The 8,665-nt window shown below is 38.6% G+C and overlaps 1 pseudogene; it reads left to right on the forward strand.

Annotated features, from left to right (window-relative positions):
• Positions 1-55: 55 nt before the first annotated feature.
• Positions 56-8,092, forward strand: LOC131257636 (coronatine-insensitive protein 1-like; annotated as a pseudogene).
• The last annotated feature ends 573 nt before the right edge of the window (positions 8,093-8,665 follow it).

Genomic DNA, 8,665 nt, shown 5'->3' on the forward strand with positions numbered 1-8,665 from the left:
CAAATGTACGGAATGTACGTCCCAGGGTGCGGGCTACATGCAAAGGGGAAGAGAAATGGACTACACTGTTTGCATGAAACGAAAGAAACGAAATGATACAAAATGCTCTCAATTGATAGGTGATGTTGAGCGGGAGCGGATAATTTCATGGCCAAGATGGACTAGAGAAGCCCAATTAAAGACGGAGGTGATCTGAACCTTTAGTACCTAAAACAAACGTATCTCATCTCGCAAACCAAAATGAGTCATCCATCGTGCCATGCATATATATTTTGGGGTGGGACAAGCTACATTAGCCACCTACTCGCTGAATTTGCAAAATACATCAAATCTACGATCAAATTCCTGTTTTATTTTCCTTTTTACTATTTATAGTAATTTTTAGTTTGAGTATAACTCTTCATCCATTGGGCTTCAGGAGTTGATCCCAAGATAAAAAGTGCTTAGAATAGTTAGGGGAGCATCATGGTTGGGTCAAATAGGACACGTACTATTTTTAGCTTAAAATCATGCTGACTAGTAGGAATCATGAGCGTCTATAAATAGTAAGTTTACTATTTATAGTAAGTCATGATTTCTAGGCGTTTTTGTTAGTTTAATTCCGAAACTTCTTTCTAGAGTATATGTTATTATTTAAGAGATTGTAAGCTCATTTTTCATCATTAATCAAATTATTATGAATTTTATTATAATTATTTTTTATTTTCTATCTCTCCTCATGGATTTGAGGCATCTTTGTGAGGAGTCCAGAGAAGTTCCGAGAATTAGGAAAAGTTATCCCCCTAAGGAAGATGATGCTCGACCTCTACAAGTCCTTCCCTACATTAAAAGGCCATTCATATCATATTTTCCTTTCAAAATCAAAAGTTCACCCTCCTTTCTAAGACTAACCCTCCTTTCTAGGACTAACCGCATGGCTAAAACTAGAAAAATTCCATTAGCTTTATGAACAGCAAAGACAAGGAACAAGACAGAACCCTCATTGTTGAGAATGTAAATAAGAATACAAAATCAAACTTCTCAAGCATTATTTTTGGGCCATTGATAAGAAGTTTATGATATTTGGATCATGAAGATTTTCAAGGCAATTATCTTCGGCTATGCGCCCTTCATATAAATAGTTCATTATCGTCAATCCTTGATTGACCTTTGTTGGAGTGAGTTTGTACTATATTGTGTGGTCTTGCAAGCTATCACTTTTTCTTTTCAATAGTCTACATGACCACCCAATATAGGACACACGACACTCCAACAACCTCAATTTTAAGGACCATGTTCTCATTGTATTCAATACGAATAGGTAGATCTATTTTGTCAAACCTTGCAAGGCGTTTATTCCTTTCATATGAGAGATGGGTTCCAAAGATTCGAAAGTTTGATACAATGCTCTATGTCTGTTATATTTGGGGCATGCATCAACGATTCAAATTGATTATATCATAAGTCTCATAGTTGATGGGTATAAAAAATAACTTTTAGATTCAAATACCACTATAAGAAAATATACATTTACTGGCAGCCAAAACATACGGTAAAGGTCCCAAAAACTGTCAGCAGAGCCTTTATAGGAGGCCAAGCATGTGTCGGAAAAGGGGGGCATCGCTAAATCATTTACCGATGCCCATCACGCTTTTATGGTGCTTTTTCTGACCACCGCTATAAGGGCGCTTTACTGGCAGCCAGCAGCCTTTACCAGCATTTCTTCTAACCGCCATTATAGCCTGGAAAAATGCCATTAAAGGTCTTCTTACATGCTAGGAAAAGACTGACAAGCACTTGAAAAAAGTCCTACAAGTGTTGGTATAGGTATGTCAAACTGCCGGTAAAGGTTATAGTAGACCACCAATAAAGACATGTCGAACCGCCACTAAAGGTCTACCAAAACACGATAATGGTTTGCCGAAGAGCATTAGAGTCCATTGGGAAAAATATTTTTTTAATGCATTTGGTTATTTATATTTATTAAAAAAAATGTTGCACAACATATTTAAAAATGAATATTAAAATAATATTTACAATGATGAGTTTAATGGTTTCAAATATATATTAAAAAATCCCTAACTATCTGTCGATATTAAATGAACTAATGAAGATAATCATTCGTACATGTTACAATCTATCTCACTTCTGAAATCTTAAGTTTTAAAATTTTCTATTTGAATGTAAGTAGAAACGAGATCATTTTAGAGAGAAAATTGATATTTTAATAATATAAGTGTTGGATGCTTTGATAACATTTCAATTTTATATTACTTTTATTGCAAGTATATAATTCATCTTTTAGACTTAGATCAACTCATTCGATCTCCAGTCAAGTCACGACAGTGGGCCATATATGCACAAATTAGGTACCAAATAGGAAAATTTTCTATTTGTAATAAATAGGAAACTCAATTTTATGATTCCAATATAGGTTTGCTCAAATACATCCTAATCTATTGCAATATGATACTCACCATTCAGCTTTGAGGATGACGACTCTAATAGCTTGGTCGCTTCCCGAAAATCAAGGATAGTTCCAACAACTTAATTGATGAAGATCTATCCAAAGGAAAATAAGATTTTAGAAAAGGTAAGAACCTTACCTTCTTCATTTTGGTATCTTTCTTTCATGTTTTTGTGTCTTTAAAGAATGCCCTTGTTGATGTAACTATATAGCCATTAATTACAATGGATTAGTACATTATCTTCTGATTTGCGAAGATGTATTGAAGTGTTAATCAAATAATGATGTGGAAAGTAAAGGATATATTCTACTGAAAATTTTAGCACAATCATACTTAAAAAAGATAAATTTTTGGTGGGGATTAGTGCTCAATTAAAGGAAAGTTTGGTGGAGAAGATGGAATCATTGCAATTTTCTATTTGAAATCAAGCAATAAAGTAGCTGACTCTTTTACTAAATCTCTAACGAGAGAGGTAGTAAAGGCAAGTTCTAGATATATGGGGTTGAAACTCTTCAACCAAAGTTTCACTAGTGATGGTAACTCAACCTAAAAATAAGAAAATCTTTAATTTCAGGTTCAATGAGTAAAAACAAGTTACTGTTTTAGTTTCAGCACTAAAATTATATATAACCTCATTCATAATAGATTAGTGCTAAGCGTTACAAAAGAAGAATGAATCTTAGAATTCTTAATGAAATTCAGTCTAAATGACAAGTGTCTTAATAGTAATGAATACATTGGAAGGATTTCACCTATGTGAACGTAGAGATAGTGTCGTCTCTTATGAGAGTTGGAGTTTATCTCGAGATTGTTCATGAAATAGGATAAGTACATGGTAATTAATTATACTGAGCAAGATTGTGAGAACTCTAATAAACACAAAAGTGAATATATGTGTATTTTCTCCGGCTCTGTTATATAGAAATAACTGGTTCAATACTACGGCTACCTGTAATTTCAATAGATCTTTAAAATACTTACATTAAGGAAAAATTCAAATCAAAAGATATCTTTCTTTATGCATATAAGTTGTTTCTATTCTGATAGATATTTTTTCTAAAAAAAATATATAAAATTTATTTTCCAATCAAGTGGGGGATTGTTATAAAAATGTTGATTAATATATATATATAAAATTTTACGAAAATCCGTGTTTTTATGTTTTTTGGAATAGTCCCACATTGGAAAAGAAAGAGAAATTTTGAGTTTACATGAGAAATGTGGAGTACTATAATGTTTATTTCGTTGGTCCGTGGAGGCTCGGGCTCAAACTCGGTCTCAGTCACGGTCATGGTTATGGGCTTGGTGCGAGGGCATAAGCATGTAAGGCAATGTGACTGTAGAGGCACTAGTGACACACTTTGTACTTCGTGCACTGTTGGAGTGAGGTGTAACTCCTCACGCATATTAAATCTGATAATGCAGGAACTGATGCATGTGGCTAGCCCAACAGTTATCAATGACTAGTCAGTGAGTCTAAATGGTCAGCATACAGCAACTATTATACCATACGCACAACGGTTAGAAATGTCAATAACAACTAATTTCTCACCAATAACTAGAAAATGGACACATGGGTTAATGGCCCTGGACCAAAACGGCCAGCCACCCTAGCCTATATAAACAGTACTTGGATTGTTCTCAATCCATCACAAATACTCGAGCCATACTCATATGAACCACCAGGAAGAGCAACCAGCGTACTCTAGCAGTCAATAAGGTTCATTCGAACCTTGGCCAAGAGAACTCAAGGAACAGACCAGTACAGTGGTCTAAAATTCTTCAATTCTCTTTTCGATTCTGGATTTTTTTTTTTTCCTTTTTATTTATCTGTCAAAACTTTTTATACAAAGTTCTATTGGTGGATCTTCATATTTGCTGAATGCAAATCCACACCCAAGCTCGTCATATCTTAAAAGCTATTTGCCGGGAACCTTGTCATGATATTTTCCATTTATCCATTTAAAAAAATATAATTTCTGAATTATTTTTTCAACAAATTAATCCTCACCATTTCATTCCATGGATGTTATTTTGGACTCTTCTTGGGTTGTGTGGGTCCATTTATTTTCAGGCAACCAATCAAAGAGTCAAAATAAAGGGATACGTGATTTTCCGTTGTCAGCTACCCATTAAATGTGGTTTCCAACAAAATCGTGTAAAATACCTATTCACGTTCCCCGAGACTTTATAATTGCTCATGATGACCGAAGAAGTCATCCAACGACCAAGATCCTCTGGCCGATATCTAACAGCATCCTATCTGATTGAAGAGGAGATAAAGTGGGTATTTCAAAATGGGAAGATGTACACGTACCTTGGAGGAGAGTAAGGAAGTAAGTGCTCCTTGATTCTACCATGAGAGACCATGACCCAAGCAAGGCTACAAGGACTGGAATGCAAGCACGGAGAACCCTCTGAAATAGCTTTCTCTATTTTCTGAACATTTTTTTTCAATGTTCTTCATCCTCCGATCTCATATCTCACCATGCGCTCTTACACACAAATAAAGAGATACATCTCACATCACCATCCTTACACCGTCCAACATGACTCTCTGGCATGAGATTGACCATTTCAGGTGCCAACATACCCACCACCACACACACACGCACACACATGCTTGGCATGCTTGGGTACATGTACGAGTTCGTGGAAGAGTTCACGGATCTTCCTCTTAATCTTAGATAGGTTATCTCACTGCGGTTCATGTGAATCAACCACTTACTCTAGAAGCTGAAGTCGTTGATGGTAAATCAATGTATATGAAGTGACTTTAACATCCAGTTAATGCTTATTCACCCAAAAATCCAAGCCATCCACTTGGGCAGTTACTCATGCCTGGGTGGTAAATTCACCGGAGTTTCAACACAAGGTTGGCTGGTGTACACCAGCCTGACAGGTGTGGGTACCTGTGGTGTGAAGGTGAGCGCTACAATGAAGTATTTATTATATCCACACGGTCAATCCATTTTGTGAGATCATTTTATATCTTAATCACAAAAATGAGTAATATCTAGAGCTCAATAGGACCACACCACAAATAGCAGTGGGACAATGATTCTCACTATTAAAACATTTATAGGTCGTGCCATAATGTTTATTTTCCATCCAATCTGTTCATAAGGTCACATGGAACTGAATGAAGAGAAAAAACAAATATCATATTGATCCAAAAATTTTGTGACCCAAAAAGAGTTTCAATGGTAGATGTTTAATCATCCACTGCTTTTTCTAGTATGGTCCACTTGATCTTTGAATTTGTCTTATTTTTCAGCTCAAGCCTTATGAAGAGCTCACCAAATGGACGGACAGTTTTGGATATTATATATACCTCATACCTTATGAGGGGACCCACATAACTTGATGACGTCAACACACCGATCAGATCGGTTATCCTCATTACGTTCATCCTTGCATCACATAGGTAAATGATTAAAAATAATAAAAAATAAAAAATAAAAGAAGAAGAATACAAAAGTAAATAAATCCCTTAACTATTATTTTGTGGGCCAATGAACCAAAGAATCTGATCATCTTAAGAAATTTCGAGGAAATTGGGATCAATGACTTACCTTGGTAGGATGGAGTTTGTTCTGTATGTGTGGTCCTGCAGACTACTACATTTGTCCTTTTGATGGTACACAAGACCACCTGATACATTACACACTCACTCCACCAACCTCGATGATTTAACACACCCCCTCCCGGTCTCTCCCTTCGTTTTCTCTCTTACTTTCGTCTATCTTTTTGTTGTGCTGCACTCATCACCGTTCGATACTCTAACCCGAGATCCATCCCAGCCGTATATATTTCCCATCTCGCTGATTCGGAGCTCGGTTCATTAGATTGGGCCTTGGAAGTTCGGGATTCCACAATCTCGATGGAGAATCGCAGCTTCCGCCAGGCGATGAGCTTGGCATACCGGATCTGGCTCTCGAGTGCGTGATGGCGTACATCGACGATCCCCACGAAGTGGTACAACATCGACTCCCTGACGCAGAAGCACATCACAATCGCTCTCTGCTACACAACTACACCCATCCGCCTGCGGATGCGGTTCCCACACCTCGAATCGTTGAAATTGAAAGGGAAGCCAAGGGCCGCCATGTTCAATTTCGGCATCGTAGCTGAGGATTGGGGAGGGTATGTCGTGCCCTGGATCAATGAGATCTCAGGAGCTTTCAATTGCCTCAAATCACTCGATTTCAGGCGGATGATCGTGCGGGATGCTGATCTCAGTCTGCTGGTCCGTTCACATGGGCATTTGCTGCAGGCGCTTAAGCTAGATAAGTGTTCTGGGTTCTCGACGGACGGATTATTGCAAGTCACCCGATCTTGCAGATGCCTAAGAACCTTGTTTTTGGGAGAGAGCTCCATTGTTGAGAAAGATGGTGACTGGCTTCATGAACTTGCTGTAAACAACAGGGTCCTAGAGACTTTGAATTTTTATATGACAGACCTCAAATTCATTAACATCACAGACCTTGAACTGATAGCCAAGAACTGTAATTCTTTACTTTGTTTAAAAATCAGTGATTGTGAAATCTTCGATCTAGGTGGGTTTTTTCGTGCAGCATCAAATTTAGAAGAGTTTGGTGGAGGTTCATTCAACAACAATGAGGCAGTAGAAGATAGAATCGACAAGTATTCGAGCATGTCATTTCCTCCAAACATACGTTGTGTGGGTCTAAACTACATGGGGAAGAATGAAATGCCTATGTTGTTTCCACGTGCGGCTTTAATTAAGAAGCTGGACCTTCAATATACATTGCTTGATACAGATGATCATTGCCAGCTGATTCAACGATGCCCTAATTTGGAAGTTCTCGAAGTGAGGAATGCGATTGGAGACAGCGGATTAGAAATTGTTGCTCGCTACTGTAATAAGCTTCGGAGGCTCGCTTTGTATCCGATATCACGAATGCTGCCTTGGAATGTTTTGGCAGTTTCAGTAAAAACCTCACTGATTTCCGATTGGTGTTACTGGACAAGGAAGGAAAAATATCGGAGCTACCACTCGATAATGGGGGTCCGTGCTGTGTTAATGGGTTGCCAGAAGCTTAGGAGGTTCGCCCTCAGTCTACCACAAGGGGGTCTGACGGACGTTGGTCTTGGTTATATCGGCAAGTACGGCAACAACATCAGGTGGTTGCTGTTGGCTTCTGTGGGAGATTCTGACGCTGGGCTTTTGGAATTATCGAAGGGATGTCCAAAGCTGCAGAAGGTCGAGATGAGTAGCTGTTGGTTCAGCGAGCGGGCGCTGGCCTTGGCCGTGATGCAGATGAAGTCGTTGAGGTACATATGGGCGGAACGATACAGAGCATCCAAAACAGGCGGTGATCTTTTGGCGATGACTCGTCCGTACTGGAATATAGAATTAATTCGTCAGGGAGTGGGGTGGGCTTGCGGAGCAGCCAGCTCAGATACTTGCTTACGAATCGGGATTCCTTGCTTACTATTCCCTTGCAGGGCGAAGGACGGATTACCCTGAAACGGTCGTTCCTCTTTACCCATCTTTCTTAGGTGCTTGACTCTGCACACTCTCTCTCTCTCTCTCTCTCTCTCTCGTTGAGAAATGAGTTTGCATGAACATACACAGATACCAGGAGCCATTGTAGGGAGGGTCTGGATAGGATTTGTTGCTGTTGTAGATTTAGATTTTCTTTATCTCTGGATTGTTGTTGTAGCTGTAGCTTTGGAATTTCACACTACGTTTCTACTTGAAGAAAGAGGCTATCAATAAAAGAAAAGAGGAAAAAAAAGGGAGAAATTTACCACTGTAGACATCACCTTTTATCCAGCGTTTTCTATGAATCATACGAAACTTAACTGACCAACTTAGACGTTGGACGTACGGACCAGCATTTGAAGACCAAAATACCCCTGCCTTCCTTTCGTAAGCGGATTGGCCGGCGTGCGAAGACGAGCGCTGACGCTCGTGGGCCCCACCATGATGTATGTTTTGTATCCACACCTTTCATCCATTTGAAGAGATCATTGTAGAGCAATATCGAAACAACGAGTTAAATCCAAATCTCCAGTGGACCCCAGCACAGAAAACAGTGGGACAGTGATACCCACCATTAAAAACTTCCCAATGCCACAAAGTTTTAGATCAAGCTGATATTTGTGTTTTCCCTTATTTCATTTTGTCTTTTTTAACTTTTGAACAAGTTGGATTTCAAATAAACATTATGACGGGCCTTAGGATAGTT

Source organism: Magnolia sinica, chromosome 10 (assembly GCF_029962835.1).
Source record: "Magnolia sinica isolate HGM2019 chromosome 10, MsV1, whole genome shotgun sequence".
NCBI lineage: Eukaryota > Viridiplantae > Streptophyta > Magnoliopsida > Magnoliales > Magnoliaceae > Magnolia > Magnolia sinica.